This window comes from Melanerpes formicivorus, unplaced genomic scaffold (assembly GCF_026170545.1).
Source record: "Melanerpes formicivorus ecotype bairdi unplaced genomic scaffold, bMelFor1.0.p_v2 SCAF_49, whole genome shotgun sequence".
Taxonomy (NCBI): domain Eukaryota; kingdom Metazoa; phylum Chordata; class Aves; order Piciformes; family Picidae; genus Melanerpes; species Melanerpes formicivorus.
In genome coordinates this window covers 1,169,225-1,189,769 of record NW_027142401.1, presented here as the reverse complement: position 1 = coordinate 1,189,769, position 20,545 = coordinate 1,169,225, and positions in this window count along the sequence as shown.

The following is a 20,545-nucleotide window of genomic DNA, read 5'->3' as shown; positions in this document are numbered from 1 at the left end:
GATGCTCGGCAGAGAAGCAGCCTGAGAAAAGTGAAAACTAGAAATTAGTTGTTGACCATTCTTAGTTTAGGTGTAAAGCAGTCGGTCACTAAACGCAGTCCTCTCTGCATTAGATTGAAGGTTAAGAAAAGCATAAGCCTAAGACAGCATCAGCACCCCTGTGTGTGTGGACATGTGCAGCTGCACAGCTTGGAATTTTCTGGTTTAGCATTTTCCTACCTAGAGCTGGACTTTTTGAGAGAGCACAGGATCACAGGATGTCAGGGGTTGGAAGGGACCCAAAGAGATCATCAAGTCCAACCCTCCTGCCAGAGCAGCTCCATACAGTCTAGCTCAGGTCACAGAGGAATGCATCCAGACAGGGCCTTGAAAGTCTCCAGAGAAGGAGACTCCACAACCCCTCTGGGCAGACTGTTCCAGTTCTCTGTGACCCTTAAAATAACAAAGCTCCCCCTTGTGTTGAGGTGGAAGCTCCTGTGCTGCAGCTTACATCTTTGCTCCTTGTCCTATCCCAGAGAGCAAGTGAGCAGAGGCTGTCCCCTCCCTCCTGACCCCCAGCCCTCAGGTATTTCTAAACATTTATTAAATCCCCTCTAAGTCTTCCCTTTTCCAGACTAAAGTCTCTTTTCCAGATGAAGGTTTTTTTACTGCAGAAATTTTTATTATTTTTTTTTAAGCTTAAGTATCTGCTGCAAAGAGGATGAAGGGATTTTAATAAAGTATAGCATGTAAAATAGCTGCTGTGCAAGTTCAGTAGGGTTGGATTGGTGTGCCTGAATTTTAACACTGATCTGTACTTTCTGTTGGTGCAATAGGAAATGATTTTTGAATTTTTTGTTTTGTTTTATTTTCATGGTTTTATTTGAACTCACAGAGGCACAGAATGGTCTGGATTAGAAGTGACCTCCAGAGGTCATCTAGTCCAACCTCCTCTGCTGTAAGCAGTGACATCCTCAACTAGATCAGGTTGCCCAGACCCCTGTTGAGCCTCACCTTAAATATCTCCTGGGATGGGGCTTCAACCACCTCCCTGGGCAACCTATTCAAGTCTTCCAGTATCCTCATGGTAAAGAACTTATTCCTAACATCCAAATGCCTTTCCAGACCCTTAGCAGCAGAAATCTACTATGACCCCCCAGAGCGGCTCTCAGTGAGAACTGAACTTTCAGACCCCAGAGCATTATGCTCAAAATCTTGTGTCATGAGCAAAGAGGAGGTGCACCAGAGTTATGCATATGCATACATACATATGAAGCCAAAAATCTATTGTGAAATAAGTGAATTTTAAGAATTGAGTCATTATTAGTACAGATGCAGTTATTATAGCAAAAGCAAACATAAAGCAGGAGTAATAAGACAGGTACAATTGTTGCATGTGCACTTAGTTTACACTCCTGCTCTTGATGTTATATTCACCTTTCCCCTGGTTCTAATGTCAGTGTTTTTACGCTGGTGGGAGTGAGTGGAGAGTGTTATAATGAGTTGTCAGCACCTGGATTCCTCCACTGAGAGGGATATGACATTCAAGATGATTTCTTCTTCCCTGTAGAATCCACTTGCATCTTTTTGTGTGTTAGCTAACAGGCTTGTACATCTTGGTTTGTTCTTTGCTGGTCTGCAGGTCCATTTGAATGTACTATGCTTAGTACCTTTGAAGTGCTTCAGCTAGTATTTCCTTGTACTTCGTGTCTTCACTAAGCTCAGTTTTAGAATAGAATAGAATAGAATAGAACAGAATAGAATAGAATAGAATTAACCAGGTTGGAAAAGACCTTCAAGATCATTGCATCCAATCCATCAACCAATCCAACCCACCTAAACAACTAACCCATGGCACCAAGCACCCCAGCAAGTCTCCTCCTGAACATCTCCAATGATGGTGACTCCACCACCTCCCCGGGCAGCTCATTCCAATGGCCAATCACTCTCTCTGTATAGAATTTGTTCCTAACATCCAGCCTGAACCTCCCCTGGTGCAGCCTGAGACTGTGTCCTCTTGTTCTGGTACTGGGTGCCTGGGAGAAGAGACCATCATCCGCCTGTCTACAACCTCCCTTCAGGTAGTTGTAGAGAGCAATAAGGTCACCCCTGAGCCTCCTCTTCTCCAGGCTAAGCAACCCCAGCTCCCTCAGTCCCTCCTCATAGGGCTTGTGTTCCAAACCCCTCACCAACTTCATTGCCCTTCTCTGGACTTGTTCCAGCAAGTCAACATCCTGGCCATCTCCAGGGCTGCATTCCTCTAATGGATTATTGAGACATTGTTTACAGCTGTGGGGCCCTCAGAGCCAGTCCCTATTTTTTGTCATCCTGACCCTGTACTTCCCCACAGCATATCCTCTGCCGTCACCACTTAAGACCTCTACTTACATGTTAGGTTTGTATTTTCTATGCTACACTGTTATGCTAGGTTTGTAAAACCATGGTGATATCACAGAAAGATAAACAAAGTGAAGCCACTTAGCCATAGAGACCTGGGCAATTAAAAACCATTGCTGTTGCAGCTAAACCAAGTGAAATACATCTGCAGTCAGACAAGGAAGGCTTAGACAGAGGAGGGTTGGCAAACCTCAGTCCTAAGGCTGTGCAAATTAAGTACAAAGCTTATGGCTTGCTACTAGCAGTGATAACAGCATACTACAGAGCTACGTGGTTGTAGGAGAACAAGTGGCACTGAACAGATTCCCTGCATTGATATTCCCTAATGTTGAGGCTGTAGTCTTTTGTACTTGATTAGTTTAAGCCAACTTTCTGACAAATGACTGCACAGCTGATGACCTGATACACTCAGAACTTAAACAATACAGGAAACAATGTTGTGGCAGAATGACAGTGATAAAGATGCCCCCACACAGCACATTCACCCTCAGTGGGAAAACTGGGTGGTGTTTCCCTGTTTAGTGTTGGAGAGGAGACCTCCACAGGAGGTGTGGTAGAAGTCATCCGTGGCTACTCAATCACAAGGGAAAGTATTAAAATCAAAGCAGAATACAGAATAGAATACAGAATACAGAATTAGCCAAGTTGGAAAAGACCTTTGAGATCATCAAGTCCAACCTAGCACCCAACACCATCTAATCAACTAAACCATGGCACTAAGTGCCTCATCCAGTCTCTTTTTAAACACTTTCAGTGATGGTGACTCCACCACCTCCCTGGGCAGCACATTCCAATGGCCAATCACTCTTTCTAGGAAGAATTTCTTCCTAACATCCAGCCTAAACCTTCCCTGGCGCAGCTTGAGACTGTGTCCTCTTGTTCTGGTGCTGGTTGCCTGGGAGAAGAGACCAAAACTCACCTGTCTACAACCTCCCTTCAGGTAGTTGTAGACAGCAGTAAGGTCTCCCCTGAGCCTCCTCTTCTCCAGGCTAAGCAACCTCAGCCTCTCCTCACAGGGCTTGTGCCCCAGACCCCTCTCCTTCCAGTTGGGGAAACAAAGATCAGAAGCGGTGACCAGTGATTCCCTGCAGTTTAACACTGGATACTCCAGGGTTATTTGGACAAATGAGATGCTTATTCTTTTGGTATGGCAGCATTTTTGATTTTTAATCTGTGTGTCATAAAGTCTGATCCTCATGATCAGTTTACTTGGTTTCATCTCAAGAGTTGTGGGAAGGAATAACAAAGTTATGTTATCTTTGCACTTTGGGAAAGGAAAGCTGCAGTGGTAAGCAGGGAAGAGAGCCAGGGATAAGATCTTGCTATAAGCTAAGGTTTTGTTTATGCTGGAGCAGAGATGTCTTTATACTGATTGTTGCTCCTAGCACAGCTGTTTTATGTTACATGGGAAATGCACCTTGAGACCTCAGTTCTTGTTCTTCCACTACTGATCAGTAGGCTAAACATCATATTGCAGAAACATGCATCTTGCCTTCCTCATTTCTTTCCATCACCATGATACATGCAGTTTTTATCTCTGTTTTGGCACAGCTTCAGTCAAAAGGGGAAGGGGATTGTCAGTGTTTTCACAAAGGTGAACTATAACCTACAGACCAAGCCATCCCATGGTCAGTGAGAAACATGCTTGCAAGACTTTTCCCCCAGGGGGCAAGGGAGCCATTTACCCCCTTTCTAAACAAGCTCTCTACAACAATCCTACATTATTGTCTTGTGAAAGTTGGGATCATTCCCAGTTGTATGTTTTAAAACAAAATCCCAAACAAACTGATAATTGCATTTTGTCTGGAGTTGGTATTGGTTAGGAAAGCTCTTGAAACATGTCAGAGATGAGACCTTTCAGAGAACTTAGCTGAAAGAGACCTAGTTACCGATCTTTAAGTGGACTTCTGCGTACTGGTCAAATTATAGCAATTTTGTTCCCAGCTAGAAGTGTAGTTCTTGATGTCTAAAGAAATTTAAACTCAAAATAACATGATACTTTGCAGTAATTGAGCAGTTTTACAAAGACTGACATCTCAAAGAAGACTGAGTTTGCATAATAAAAACATATCCCGCTATGCAAAACATCTAATAGCCTTTAAGAGCATTTTCTGTGTCACATGCTGCTCAACAGACTTTTTCAAGCAGCCAAGCAAAAGCAAAATACCAAACTGGATGCCTCCTATCAATTTTTATTCCCTGGTATGAGTGGAGTTGCATGAAGAAAGGGAAAAGAATGAAATGATCTGTTCTAGCAGAGAAAGTACAGGCTGTGGCATGTTCCACTGCATTGCAGGTTACCCAAAGGGAAGCATAGACAGCATCCTCAGGTCAAAATTCATCCACTAAGATCTCATTTTGAGGGGAAAGGGTAGTGGCAGCTGGTGCAGGCAGTTTGGGAAAGGGCAAATGCAAACTGAACATCAGGCTAAGAAGAAACTGTGAAGGGTGGTGAACGTTGTTTAGGAAAACTGAAAACAAACCTTTAAAAAACTTCTTGATCAGCATAAGATTACCCCATTGAAAATGAGAAGGTGTGGAGATGCCTCTCAGATATGAAGTACTCCAGCAAAACTAAAAAGATGAGACTGTAAGACTGAGACAACAATATGACAAGGACATGCAGCACTTGAAAACTGGGCAGCTGTATTTCTATGTTGCACCAGTACTTCTCAGGGTGAAGGAAGCAGATTTGTGAGCTCCATCTCACAACTTCATTGAGCGTTGGCAGTTCTTTTCCATCCCTTTCAAAGTCACTCCTCTGTTCCCCTCCAGCAAACTGTTAAGTGTTCAGATCATTTATACTGTGTTTCTGTGGAATAAGAGCAGAATTTAGTTTCCTTGCTGAACTGTCACTGTTACATCCATAAACTGACAATGATACTTGGAGTACAGCTGTTATTTATGTAATCCCACTATAATGCCATTTCCTCAAATCAAAAGTGTTGTATGTGCATGCATGCACCCATCCATTTGATTTTCCCTTTATTTTACCTGGAAACCATCCAGAGTGGCTCAGTTCTTTATACAGTTAAAAAAAAAAACAACACCCAAAATTCTGACTGGTGAATTTACAAGATTGTTTACAGAATCACAGAATTAATGAGGCTGGAACAGACCTCTGAGATCACCAAGTCCAGCCTGTGACCTAACACTACCACATGGACCGGACCATGTCACTAAGCACCACATCCAATCTTTCCTTAAGCACCTCCAGGGATGGTGACTCCACCACCTCCCTGGGCAGTCCATTCCAGTGTCTGATTACCCTTTCCATGAGGAAGTGCTTCCTAACATCCAACCTAAACCTCCCCTGGTGCAGCTTTAGGCCATGCTCTCTTGTCTCAAGTTTCCTGGGAGAAGAGCCTGACCCCCAGCTTACTACAACTTCCCTTCAGGTAGTTGTAGAGTGTGATATGGTCCCCCAGGAGTCTCTCTTCTCCAGGCTAAACAACCCTAGCTCCCTCAGCCTCTCCTCATAAGTCTTTCCCTCCAGTCCCTTCACCAGTCTCATTGCTATACATTAAGATGAAGATTTTCAATAGCATCCACTTGCCTGGTTTTGTTTCTCTTTGGTTTTTTAAATCTCAGCAACACCTATTTGCATTTTTGGCAGGTAAAGAATTTTGTAGATCTGGCCCTTGTGTAACCCTGGCCCTTGATTTATATCTCAAACATGTATTGCACTCATGCAATATCTCTGACTTTTCTCCTTCTTGTGCTTTGGCCTCTCACATCACTGCTTTCCCTCTGGGTTACATGTATGGAAGCAAAGCAGGAAGAATCATTGAAATGTCTCTGTAAGAACAGCAGGCCAGTAAATCACAGATATTAGAAGCAGAGAAAAAAGTCCTTTGGGCCACCTGGTCTGACCCTTGCATTCTGCACTATTACTCATACAATATACTTGCTAACCTCTTAATCTAAGCTTCTTTGAATGGTTCCCAACTCTAAGTTTCTGAAGGTGGGACATGCAACTACTTTCAACTCAAACTTTGGCAGGAAGAAATAGGTATAGAAAAGTTTGTAAGTTCAGCTTGAGAAGTTCTCACTATGCTGTTAGAAACATTTGACTTTGGTTAGCAGTACAAAAGCTATAATGTGGTTTAAAGCCAAGAGGATACTACTTTGGATGCAGTGTGGCCAGATGTATATCTTTTGTTGGTAGAGAAATCTTATGGAGTCTCTGGACAGATTAAGACTCCTAGAAAATTATGTAGGATGGCATAGATATGATAAGGGACCATAACAGATGATAAGGGACCATAACAGATGATAAGGGATGTAACAAAGCTCTGCCTGGTGTAAAAAGGAGTTGCTGTAATTATTTATCATTCTTAGGATATGATCTCTTTCTCTGTTACTCCCAGTGTTGAATGATAGGAGTACTTATTTTTGTGGGGCTGTTTAGTCTGGAGAAGAGAAGGCTGAGAGGGAATCTCACCAATGTCTATAAATATCTGAGGGGTGGATGTGAAGATGGAGGTGCCAAGCTCTTTTTGGTGGTGCCCAGAGACAGGACAAAGAACAATGGGTACAAGCTAGAACACTGGAGGCTCCACCTCAACATGAGGAGACACTTCATGGTGACAGCACTGGAGCAACAGAACAAACTGCACAGAGAGGTTGTGGAGTCTCCTTCTCTGGAGATTTTCAAAACCTGGATGCATCCTTGTGTGGCCTGCCCTAAGTGGTCCTGCTTTGGCAGTGGGCTTGGACTCAATGATCTCTGGAGGTCTCTGCCAACCCCAAACACTCTGTGATTCAGTGAATGGAGGTAAAGGAAGAGGCTAGGGATCATTAAACCCAGGGATATGTAGATTCTACTGTTATTATTGTTATTTTTAATATCTCAGTTAAACTGGTTTTTAAACTTTGGTATGATTGACACCTTTGGGTAGTGTAATTCACAGTCTTAAGGCCAGAAAACCACTATGTCAGTCTTTTAGTCTGACCTCATGGGTAAAATAGACCATGGAATTACATCTAGTGATTCCTCAAGTGGGGAGAATTATTCTTTCCAGCTATATAAATTAATTCCTTTCCTTCATCCACTTTAAAAGCCTTTAAAATATTTATAGATTGTGATCTTACCCTTCTCTGCTTGCAGGCCTTTGCTTTTCAACACTGTATAAAATTATGCTGTCTTGTTGGGTTTTATTTTCCTGCCTTTATATTATCTGTAAGAGGTCTTCATGAATCATAGAATCATAGAATTGTTGGGGTTGGAAGTGACCTCAAGGATCATCTAGTTCCAACCCCCTTGCCATGGGCAGGGACACCTCACACTACAGCAGGTTGCTCACAGCCACATCCAGCCTGGGTGCAAAAACCTCCTGGGATGAGGATTCCACCACCTCCTTGGGCAACCTGTGCCAGTGTCTCACCACCCTCATGGGGAAGAACTTCTTCCTAACATCCAATCTGAATCTACCCATTTCTGGTTCTTTTTCCATTCCCCCTAGTCCTATCACTCCCTGACACCCTAAAAAGTCCCTTCCCAGCTTTCTTGTTGCCTCCTTCAGATGCTGGAAAGCCACAATGTGGTCTCCTCAGAGCCTTCTCTTCTCCAGACTGAGTAGCTCCAACTCCTTCAGTCTGTCTTCATAGGAGAGGTGCTTCAGCCCTCTGATCATCTTTGTGGCCTTTCTCTGGACACCTTCCAGCACCTCCAGATCCTTCCTGTACTAGGCTCCAGAACTGGATGCAGTACTCCAGGTGGGGTCTCACCAGAGCAGAGTGGATGGGGAGAATCACCTTCCTCGACCTGCTGGCTGTACTTCTCTTGATGCAGCCCAGGATTTGATTTGCTTTCTGGGCTTCAAGTGCATGCTGGTGGCTTATGTTGAGCTTTTCATTCACCAGCATACCCAAGTCCTTTCCTTCAGGGCTTTTCTCAAGCCAGTCCCTGTGCAGCCTTTATTGGTCCTTGGGATTGCCCTGACCCAGATGCAGGACCTTGCACTTGGTCTTGTTGAACCTCATGAAGTTTTCATGAGCCCAGCTCTCCAGCCTGTCAAGGTCCCTCTGGATGGCCTCCCTTCCCTCCAGCAGTCTGCTGTGCCACACAGCTTGGTGTCATCAGCAAGCCTGCTGAGGGTGCACAACGCCAACAAAGATGTTAAACAAGACTGCTCCCGCTGCTAGATTCATCAGCCTGGTGAGGTTGTTGTTTTTTTTCATACTTCAGGAAATATATTTATTTTCCTCTGGTTAAGAATATAGCAATAGATAAACAATCATGCAATTTAGTTAAATGGCCACTTTTGTCATTTGTGAAAAAAAGAGCAAATGACAGAATTCAAAAGGAGTGAAGAGCTGGAATGATTCCTCAGAGGCAATGTGTCAGTGATGTGAAATTCTAAATAATAATAATAATAATAATTTATTCACACCCAGGAGATCTCAAAGGGGCAATGAAAAGACATGTACAATAATTACATGATCTCCTCTTTGGAAAAAAACCCAACACCTCAATAAACCAGCAACAGTCAAGAGAAACCAAAGGATTACAATTTTAATGACTCTCTCATCTAATAGAGACCTTACATAAGTTTCGATTTGAATTCAACACACAAGCTCGCTCATTAGGAGTTATTTTCATGTTGAGTCATGTGGATTTCCTTTCCAAATACATCTTCCAAATGTATAATAAATATTCCCCTTCGCTCATGTTGTTAACTGTGTGGTTGCTGTCTTACAAAACTCATTTTTGTTTCAACTCTCCCCACTCACTCAATTTATCAAGTCTTCAAGGGACAGCAGAAACTCTCTGGGATGTGAACCAAGTCTTTATAGCCATAGATAGGCTATTAAGTGTCTAGTCCACTCTGTATAGAGATTTAAATGAAGTTTCTTGAAATGAAAATGTCATGACTCCTGTAGCTGTTGCCAAACCCTATTCACTTCCAGAGAGTTGGAGCTGGGGTTGCTTAGCCTGGAGAAGAGGAGGCTCAGGGGTGACCTTATTGCTCTCTACAACTACCTTAAGGAACGTTGTAGACAGCCAGAGGTTGGTCTCTTCTCCCAGGCAACCAGCACCAGAACAAGGGTGCGCCAGGGGGGGTTTAGGCTGGATGTTAGGAAGAAGTTCTACACAGAGAGAGTGATTGCCCATTGGAATTGCCTGCCTGAGGAGGTGGTGGAGTCACCATCACTGGAGGTGTTCAGGAGGAGACTTGATAGGGTGCTTGGTTGCATGGTTTAGTTGATTAGGTGGTGTTGGATGACAGGTTGGACACAATGATCTTGAAGGTTTCTTCCAACCTGGTCTGGTCTATTCTATTCTATTCTATTCTATTCTATTCTATTCTATTCTATTCTATTCTATTCTATTCTATTCTATTCTATTCTATTCTATTCCATTCCATTCCATTCCATTCCATTCCATTCCATTCCATTCCATTCCATTCCATTCTTTAAAAGGCAGATACAAAGGCATAGACAACCCCCCCCCCCCCATCTCTAACCTTTGCTCATAAATTCAGGCAACAGAATCTTTGTCAGTTGAGGAGCTCGAATTATCTTTGTAATTGTTTTAATATTTGTAATAAATTATAATAGTTGTAATCTAAATTAGAAATTACAATTGTTACAATAAATCAGTGTGGTAGTTTGTAATTGTCTCTGCAGGAGCCTGGAGAAGCATGGCATTTATGTAAGAATATGTGTTTGGGTTTATTTTGAGTGCAGACACATGGCCACAAGAGCCCATAATGAGTCCTTGGAGACAACAGTAATATGTGACTTAGTGAATAGATAAATAAAATCAGACTTCAATATTTTTTTTCCTCCTGAAATGTTAAAATACATCAATTTGTGCAGAAATAGTTTCACAGACTTAAATTTCTACTATTGAGAGAACTGTTGTACAGATTATTTTCTAGCGGCTGACTTAAGCACCAGAACGTTGTGTCAAAATCCTGCCATGGAAGCCAGCTGGATTTAGCAACCTACCATGATCCCCACCTTGGAAAGCCATCTGAAATGGGGCTCCACCTGAAATGTGGTTGAAATCAGACACACAATGCTGAAACACAGACTATTTTCTGTTAAAATAGGTGATGTGAGGAACTACTCGAGCACACCTCATGTCTGGTACAAACCCATGAAAGCAAGATCACAGAATCACAGAATGTTAGGGGCTGGAATGGATCTCAAAAGATCATCCAGTCCAGCTCCCCTGCCAGAACAGGGTCACAAAGGAATGTATCCAGGCAGGTCTTGAATACCTCCAGAGAGAGAGACTCCACAACTTCCCTGGGCAGCCTGTTGTAGTGTTCTGTCACCCTCAAGCTGCTTTGACTTTACACTTCCAAATGACTTTTTCTTCACATATCTCTTTTCAACCAGATGCATTTTATTTCTATCACAAGTGTCCCATCCTACAAACCACATACCTCCTTTTGTTTCTCCCACCTTCGCCTCTCTGCGTATACTGTGCTGCTTGATAAAGATGTGGTTGGAGGAAGAGACCAGAGTGGTCTTGTTCAGCCTGTCCTCACATGTGCACTGGAAATCTGGAAAACTTGGTAGGCCGCAGTGAAAGCTGTGTTGTGTCCTATACAGTGGTATTCATTTCATTCTGCTTTGTTTTTTGAAATAAGAGAACTGTTCCTTACTCGAGTTAGAATTAGAATGATTAAGGCTGGAAAAGACTTTTAAGGTCATTGAGTCCAACCTTAATGCAACAACCATGACCACTAAACTATGTCCTGAAGCACCACATCTACACACTTCTTGAACACCTCCAGGGATGGTGACTCCACCACCTCCCTTGGCAGCCTGTTTTAATGCCTTACCACTCTCTCAGTAATAAATTTTTTCCTAATGTCCAATCTAAACTTCCCCTGGCACAACCTAAACCCATTTCCTCATGTCCTATCTCTGGTTACTTGGGAGAAGAGTCTAACACCAGCCTTACAACAATCTCCTTTCAGGTAGTCACAGAGAGCAATAAGAACATAGGTTTCTCTTCTCCAGCCTAAACAACCCCAACTCCCTCAGCCACTCTGTGTGTGATGCCCTCCAAACTCCTCATCAGCATCATTATTCTTCCTTGGACATGCTCCAGGACCTAAATGTCTTTCCTATAGTGTGGCACCCAGAGTTGAACATAGTACTCAAACAGACAGGTTAGATTCAACACAGAATTAAATGGTGATTCTTCTGGAAGCAATACATGCCAGCAACAGAAGAACTATGAGTAAGACAGGGATGACATGCAGCTGGTGGTTCAGTGATGGATTCACAGAGCTCAGCGCTCTGGAGGATCCAGGAAGTTTCAGAGCCAGCAGGTGGTGATAAAACATGAAGTAGAAGAGGGGAAAGAAGCTGACAGAGTGGATCTAGTTGAACAAAGGTAGCCATTCTTCTTCCAGACATACTCTCTGCCATGCTCTGAGACATGTAGTGCATTTGGAGGGTGGCAGTCTGCGAACCCCAAAGAGTGTAACTTGCTAAAACCATCACTTTGTGCCTATGAAATGTCATTACAGACTTTGCTAAAGATCTACATACAGTAAGAACAGAGAAGATGAAAGGAGTTGTAAAACTTAGAGGTGGAATAGGGCATTGGAAGGAACTTGGGGTTGAAAAAACCCCAAGGGAATTCAAGCTACAGGGAACAGTAATATGTGCAATAGTTTTGTGTCCAGTTCTGGGCCCCTCAGTTTAAGAAGGACATTGAGACACTTGAACGTGTCCAGAGAAGGGAAACAAGGCTGGTGAGAGGCCTTGAGCACAGCCCTGTGAGGAGAAGCTGAGGGAGCTGGGATTGTTTAGCTTGGAGAAGAGGAGGCTCAGGGGTGACCTCATTGCCCTCTACAACTATCTGAAGGATGCTTGTAGCCGAGAAGGGATTGGTCTCTTCTCCCAGGCAACCAGCACCAGAACAAGGGGACACAGTCTCAAGCTGTGCCAGGGGAGGTTTAGGCTCGAGGTGAGGAGAAAGTTCTTCACCGAGCGAGTCATTCGTCATTGGAATGTGCTGCCCGGGGAGGTGGTTGAGTCACCGTCCCTGGAGGTGTTCAAGAGGAGATTGGATGTGGCACTTGGTGCCATGGTCTAGTCATGGGTCTGTGGTGATAGGTTGGACTCGATGATCTTCGAGGTCTCTTCCAACCTTGACAATACTGTGATACTGTGAATTTGGGAAAGTGGGGAGAAAGGAGTCGATTAAAGACTCGGTTGCTCTCGGTTGCTTTGTGTGCAGAAGACTGGAAAAGCTTTTAAAGTTTGTCTCTTGCTATTTGCAACACGCGTCACTCGCTCGGCAAATTATTTAGAGCCCTGTAAAATGTTTTCCATGTTCTCAAATTAAAGCCACAAATTCCTTTGTTTCGTTACCTTTTTGCATTCTTGTGCACTTCTAGTGAAATCTTGCTAGAGGAAAAATGCTCCTTTTTTTTTCCCTGCCTTTCGGTGTCTGATCGGCATCTACTGCTTCTGTTGCTCATTTAGCAAAAGTCTTCGGATTTCCTAAGCTGAACATTTTTATGCATTCAAAAATCACTTTGGAATGTATCCCTGCTAGTACTGGTTCCTAAGACATTTGAATCATGTTTTGGATGTTAATTTAGTATATGCAATGGGCATCCAGTTTGGGTAAGCAAATACAATTTTCCCATTGACAGAGCTTAGCACAGACCTGGAGCTTCAGCTAACAGTTGCCTGAAAAGCCCACAGGATTATATATATATATATATATATATATATATATATATAAAAATAAAAAACCCACAAATTTAAATTGCCTTTGTTAATTTCACATTTTGGCTGACACCCAGGCTAGCAGCCTCAAAGAAACAAAGAAAGGTTTAATATATTTGAGATTTATATTGTGGTAGACACAATTGCATAATTTGCTAGACATTGCAGCATAATGGTGCTGTAATTCCTGTTGTTACAATTTGCTGTTGAGTTTAGCCATCATTATAACTAAATTCTCCTGCAGACTAGAACAGCAGGAAGAACTGGAACAATATATTAATCACAACAAATTAAATTAGCAAATAGTTTCCAAGATTTGGAGGCAGCAACGATAGAAAAGATGCAGCACGATAAACCAGCTTAGGTTTCTGCTGATCTGAGGTTATTCCCTGATGCGTTTGAGATGTAAGGTCTGAAGATGTGAGTAAATAGGGGCCAGCTAATACTTTCTCTTCTGTTTACTTGTTGTCTAGTTCCCAGCTGAGAAATGTCTTCCCAGAAGAGAAGTATCTAAAGATTCTGAATTGGGAAATAGTGACAATAAGGTCTGAGGAGACCTTATTGTGGCCTTCCAGCATCTGAAGGGGACTACAAGAAAGCTTGGGAGGGACTTTTTGGGGTGTCAGGGAGTGATAGCACTAGGGGACATGGAGCAAAACTAGAAATGGGTAGATTCAGATTGGTGTTAGGAAGAAGTTCTTCACCGTGAGGGTGCTGAGGCACTGGCACAGGTTGCCCAGGGAGGTGATGGAAGCCTCATCCCGGGAGGTTTTTGCAGCCAGGCTGGATGTGGCTGTGAGCAGCCTGCTATTGTGTAAGGTGTCCCTGCCCATGGCAAGGGGGATTGGAACTAGATGATCCTCGAGGTCCCTTCCAACCCTGACAATTCTATGATTCTGTGACTTTTCTGGTACTGAAAAAGTAAAAGCCATCTTAATTTATAAAAGTTCCTGCAGATGAGAGTGCTCATCTCCACTGTGAACCTTATGTTTCATCCATTATCAGAAGCCATCCATGGAAGGAGGACCAAGAGCACCTCTAGTGTTAGAAAGGTAATCTAATCCAGTCCAAGAAATGTGCTGCTGAACACTGTTAAAATCTGATCTTCATCAATGCACATGCAAAGTCAGTAGCAATTTTGTCCAGAGGTCTCACAAGATAAAGTTTAATTTCCCTTGGTGGAGTCTGCCACAGTTTAAAAAAAAAAAATATCTCATATTCATAATATTTTCCCTTAAATTAAATCTGAACTTGTAGCACTAATTCCAGCATTATGAGTCCATTCTGAATGACCTATCTGCCTTCCTCCCTCTTTCAAGTTGCAGAAGCTAGACAATAATTACCTGCTTCCTTTCACTGCTACTGAGGAATCTCATTGATGTAAACAGTCCCAGTGTAGTATTAATCTAAGGTTTTTTTCAGCACCACTCCAATGAATTCAGTGGAGTTACAGCATTTTAAGCTTGGAAAGGTGATTTAGACCTGGAAATGTTAATTTCCTTCATCTAAAATTCTTATTATCTAAAATCCTTGTAGAAAACTCTTCCCAGAGGTAGATTACCTACTTCCCCCAGTTTGTCTGATGTAGCTGGTCACATAACAAAGGTGCTAACAATGATTAAAGAAATCACAGAGGGAAAAAGAGTGTGGTGGTTCCAGACCTGCTGAGGTGCACCACTGTAGACATTGCTTGGGAACTTAAGGTACAGTGGACATTTGACTTTGTCAGGCAAAGCAAAAGGATGTGGAGAAACTGAAGGTTTCTGTTGGGTTCTGGAGAGCTTGCAAGAAAAGTCATAGACTTTCTTCTGACTTTCATAACCATTTGGTGACATAAAACACATTGCATGCTCTGTGCCAGAGATGTCAGTGGGAGTTTAATGCTTTTGATATTAAGCTAGGGTGATAAAATTCAATGGGAAACTAGAGTTAATGCAATTGTGTGGAGGGAATCCAGCAGAGTTTCTGTCTCTGTAAGAAGTGGAAAGATTTTTGTTTAAAGAGAGAGAAATCCTTTAATCCTTATTAAAATTTAACTGAAAAGTTTTATTTAGTAAAATGAGAAAAAGGAAAAGAAAAAAGTTTTTAATAACTTGAGTCAGGCATCTCTTAGGCTGTCTTATCAGGTTCAGCACAGCGAAGGCATGGCTGATGCTACCTGAAGCTCTGCTATTCCATAGGAAGTTCTTCACATTTGAGGATGAAGGGACAAAGCGTGCCAGGTACTGAACTGCTCTGATTGAGGGGGACTACAAACAGGGGGAACTGAGACTGACATTGGACGTTAAGGAAGTCAAGTACAGCTTGGTTGGACAAGATGACCTTTGAGGGTCCCTTCCAACCTGATGCAATTCGTGAATTATTTAGTACCTGTGTGCTGGTATGTGTGTGAGAGACTATACATACAGAGAGAAGCCTTTATTTTCTTGATAAACTGGATGTAAGGTGCATTTCTTCTATCATATCTTCTGTATGGAAACATACTCTCTAATATTTGGCACGATTTTGGCAGGGCGTGTGAGCAAGTTTATGTTGGGAAGTCCCTGGATACAGCTGGACAATGCAGAGATTTGGATAGGTTTCTAAAAGCAGAATTATTTTTTTTTCCTTTTATATATGAAAAAAAATTATGCTATCACTGTGAAGGAAGAGTCTGAGATTTATTAGGTTTTCAGAAAATTAGAGAGATGAATTAGAAGTAATTCATCTCACTGTCAGACTGTGGTCTGTGATAGGGAACACGCACCAGATTTTCACAGCTCTAATTTGAAGTGATGTCTTAAAACAGCAATTGGAAATACTCTTCCTAAAGGAACATGAACCTCCTCATATGTTGAGTGATTTTTTCAGTTTGTTACCAGGTGATTGTTCCTCTGTTATTGTTTCTATCTGTACTTATTAGTTTCTTAAAATAAAGAAGATAACCTACTCACTGTCTAAGAAAAACTAAAGATTGTGAAGCTTAAAGGCCTTAAGAAGATTTCTAAGGGTATTTTAAAATGTGCATATTTGTACCACCACTGAATAAATTACAAATGCCTCTCTTTATTTAACTGAACCATAACTTGAAGGTAATATTAAATCTGAACAGCTGTGCATAGTATTTGGAACAAACTATGCAAATATTTCAAAGCACAATCACCGCTAAGTTGGATTTGGCAGGGTAGAACAGATGTGTCCACCTGTTAAGAGACTAGGCCATCAACACCAGGGATGCAAGATGTGATTGAAGCCTATAATGGGAACTATTTAGGAATGCATCCAGGTTAGCAGGAGGTAGCAGATATTCTGATTACTGTATCATTCCACTTTTCCCCAAAGCGATCAATGAGTTGAATTAGGCAAAGAGAATAGTACACCCAGGACCACTGAAGCGGGGATGAATGTCCTCCACTATGTGAAAACAGTGCAGAAATTATACCTGTATTTCAATAATGATGAAAGAAAGAGAGAACAGAAGGTTCCACTGGGGCTGCAGAATACAGTGGACTCCAACAATCTTTATTTATTCTGTTTAAATTTGACATCCTGAAAAGCAAGCAAAATTATCGATTCAGCTACCATAGCAGTGTTAGCAACTGATTAATTTCTCTTTGAGCCACTTCAATAAACTGCGAGAATAATCACCCCAAAGCGCAGCGTAGCACATTCATTTTAATGTGAATTTTGTTCAGCCAGGGTTGGAAATTATTTCTGCTTTTATTTACTTCTTAATAAAGAACAGAAGCATACTGTAGAAGATATACAGATCAAAGTCAGATTTGAGGCAGTAAAACGCAAAGAGAAAGAGATAGATATAGTGGTGGTGGGGGTATATTTTCTTGAGAAAAGAATGGCTTACTTTTTGTTGTTGCTGTTGATATCTCAGCAAAGTGGATTCTTACCACTTCTGAGTTGCCATCTTGTATCTTCTGAGCACTCCTGATTACTTCATACCCTTAGTAGTCTGTTACATTGTAGACAAATAAATCTTCAGAAAAATAAACTACAGATTTGCTCAACTTCTGAGTTTTCAAATGAAGATCTGATTTGGTGTCATCATTGATGGTAAGGTGTGAAGCAGAATATACATGGGTTGGTTTTCAAATGATGGTTTAGGGATAGGAATGCTAATAATGTAAAGTCCAATTTTGATGTAATAAATTGAAGTAAATTTTATGTAGATAGGAGTGAGGAAGAGTACAGGATCGTAGAATTGTTAGGGTTGGAAGCAACCTCAAGGATCTTCTAGTTCCAAACCCCCTGCCATGGGCAGGGACACCTCACACTAGAGCAGGTTGCTCACAGCCACATCCAGCCTGGCCTTCAAAACATCCAGGGATGAGGCTTCCACCACCTCCCAGGGCAACCTGTGCTGGTGTCTCACCATGCTCATGTGGAAGAACTTCTTCCTAACATGCAGTCTGAATCCTCCCATTTCTAGTTTTGTCCATTCCCCCTATTTCTATCACTCCCTGACACCCTAAAAAGTCCCTCCCCAGCTTTCTTGTAGTCCCCCTCATATACTGGAAGGTCAAAAGTTAGGTCTCCTCGGAGCCTTCTCTTCTCCAGACTGAGCAACCCCAACTCTCTCACTCTGACTCCATACACGTGTCAACACACTATTTGTAATTCAATTGCTCTTACTACTTAATTATTTTCTTATTAACCTATGAGCTGTGCTATTTGTCTGCAAATGTCCAAACTGACATGTGAAATTTGAATGCCTACTGGTATCAATCAATCTCATATCTATAAACAGTCAATGGAAGTTAACTATGAATGCATCTCTAATACCAGAACTCCTCAAACTTTATAGGAGGCTTGTATATTTTTATATATAATGAGGAAAGTACTTTGAAATGCTGTGTGACTGTGGCAGACCTGGAGAAAAGGAGGCTCAGAGGAGACCTTATTGCTCTCTACAACTACTTGAAGGGAGATTGTAGCCAGGTGGGCGTTGGTCTCTTCTCCCAGGCTACCACCAAAAGAACAAGAGGATACATCCTCAAGCTGCGCCAGGGGAGATTTAGACTTGAGGTGAGGAGAACATTCTTCGCTGAGAGAGTTGTTAGCCATTGGAATGTGCTGCCCAGGGAGGTGGTGGAGTCACCATCACTGGAGGTGTTCAAGAGGGGATTGTATGTGGCACTTGGTGCCATGGTCTAGTAGTCATGAGGTCTTGGGTGACAGGTTGGACTTGATGATCTTTGAGGTCTTTTCCAACCTTATTGATTCTATGATTCTAGGGATTTGCACCTTTGAGCAATTGCCAGCCGAATTTTCTGAAGGCTGTCATAGGCCAGGATGATCTCATAAAGAAAAATGGCTTTTAATCTCAAACTTTTGTATAATTATTCCATGGTTCCTAAATCATGAGCCTTATTTTAAGTAGCAATCCATTTTCTTGGCAAGATAAAGTAAGGCAATACACAGCTAATATTGACAATATATTTCTTAACGCTCCTAAGCTTTTAAATTTAGAATTATAAGCATCTTTTCACCATTGAGATGCAATAGTTAAGTGTTGATAGATTGCTACTTTGATTGGCATGGCAATATGCAATTGTACAGGGATACACTGTCTGCACCTTCCAGCATAAAAATGTTGTTTCACATTCACAGTTCATCTTTACATTACCAATAGTAAATCAGTGATAGAGAAATTATTAAAGAATGTTAATAAGTGTTGATATTATTTCTCTGATAGTCATTGCAACCTGAAAAAAAAAAAAGATATAATTACAGAATCAAGTTCTCTTTGTCTCCTCAGAATAAACTCTTATTTGTAATGGTCTGGACTCAGTGGTTCTGTGCATTTTCAGCTAACATCAGCCGGGAGAAGCATAGTATCATAGTATTATAGTATCATAGTATCATAGTATCAGTCAGGGTTGGAAGGGACCACAAGGATCATCTAGTTCCAACCCCCTTGCCATAGACAGGGACACCCCACACTAGATCAGGCTGGACAGAGCCTCATCCAACCTGGTCTTAAACACCCCCAGGGACAGCGCCCCAACCACCTCCCTGGACAACCCATTCCAGGGCTTCACCACTCTTATGGTGAAGAACTTCCTCCTCACCTCCAGCCTGAATCTCCCCACCTCCAGCTTCATTCCATTCCCCCTAGTCCTATCACTACCTGATATTCTGAGCAGTCCCTCCCCAGCCGTCTTGTAGGCCCCCTTCAGATACTGGAATTTTCATGTTAACCATAATGAAACCAAACACAAGTCCTAGCATAGAAATCAATAAATTGGTGATAAATAATTGAAGAATGTTATTAAGGGTTGATATTATTTCTCTGATAGTCATTGCAACCTGAAAAAAAAAAGATATAATTACAGAATCAAGTTCTCTTTCTCTCCTTAGAATAAACTCTCAGTTGTAAGGGTCTGGACTCAGTGGTTCTGTGCATTTTCAGCTAACATCAGCCTGGAGAAGCATAGTATCATAGCATCATAGAATCAGTCAGGGTTGGAAGGGAACAGAAGGATCATCTAGTTCCAACCCCCCTGCCATGGGCAGGGACACCTCACACTACAGCAGGCTGGCCAGAGCCTCATCCAGCCTGGGCTTAAACACCTCCAGGGATGGGGCCTCAACCACCTCACTGGACAACCCATTCCAGGGCTTCACCATTCTCAGGTTGAAGCACTTTCACCTCATGTCCAGTCTGAATCTCCCCACCTCCAGCTTCATTCCATTCCATTTTCAGCTAACATCAGTTGGTAAAATCATGAGACTGCCAAATTAATTTTCATGTTAAGCATAATGAAACCAAACTCAAATCCTAGCATAGAAATCAATGAATTTGAAAGGATTATTTTTAGCTTCAGAACACACTGCAAATGAGTGGATAATTAAAAAAAAAAAGAAAAAAGGCTAGAAAAGGAGAAAACTACTTCAGGTTTTTCTCTGCCCATAAGTTTTGGCTATGATAATTTCAATCAGAACAGCTGAAAGGCTTTTGAGTCAGAACAATAAACACACTGCAGGACTGTGGGCCCACACTGACGCCTTTCTGCTATTGACAAGTAGGCAAACAAGCTACTTGTAGTAATGTTTTAGCTGTTGTTAGGATGAATAAAGCTGTCTTTGTAAACACAGACGACAGACAGGATGGATTTTTAAATGCTTTTGTTCCTGCTGAGCCATTACCAACACCTGCAGTTAAAATAATTATTTCAAATGTTTTCCTTTTAAAAAGAAGGAGTAGTTAGCAGCAGACCTGTCTTGTTATGGTAAATTAACATCTGCAGTTAATATGATTCCCCTTGGTTGTAAACATCCTGAATTAAAGCTTGTTATCTCCTGTAGAAGGTGTGTTTTATGATTTTTACCTGTTTTGTAGAGGGATAATTAAACATTTCACTGCAGTACAGGTTGGATGACTGTGATCTTATTTTAGCCACCACAGAAACGAGGGAATGTTTTTATGGCAAATATTGTGAGTATTTAATTAAAGGCTGTCTCT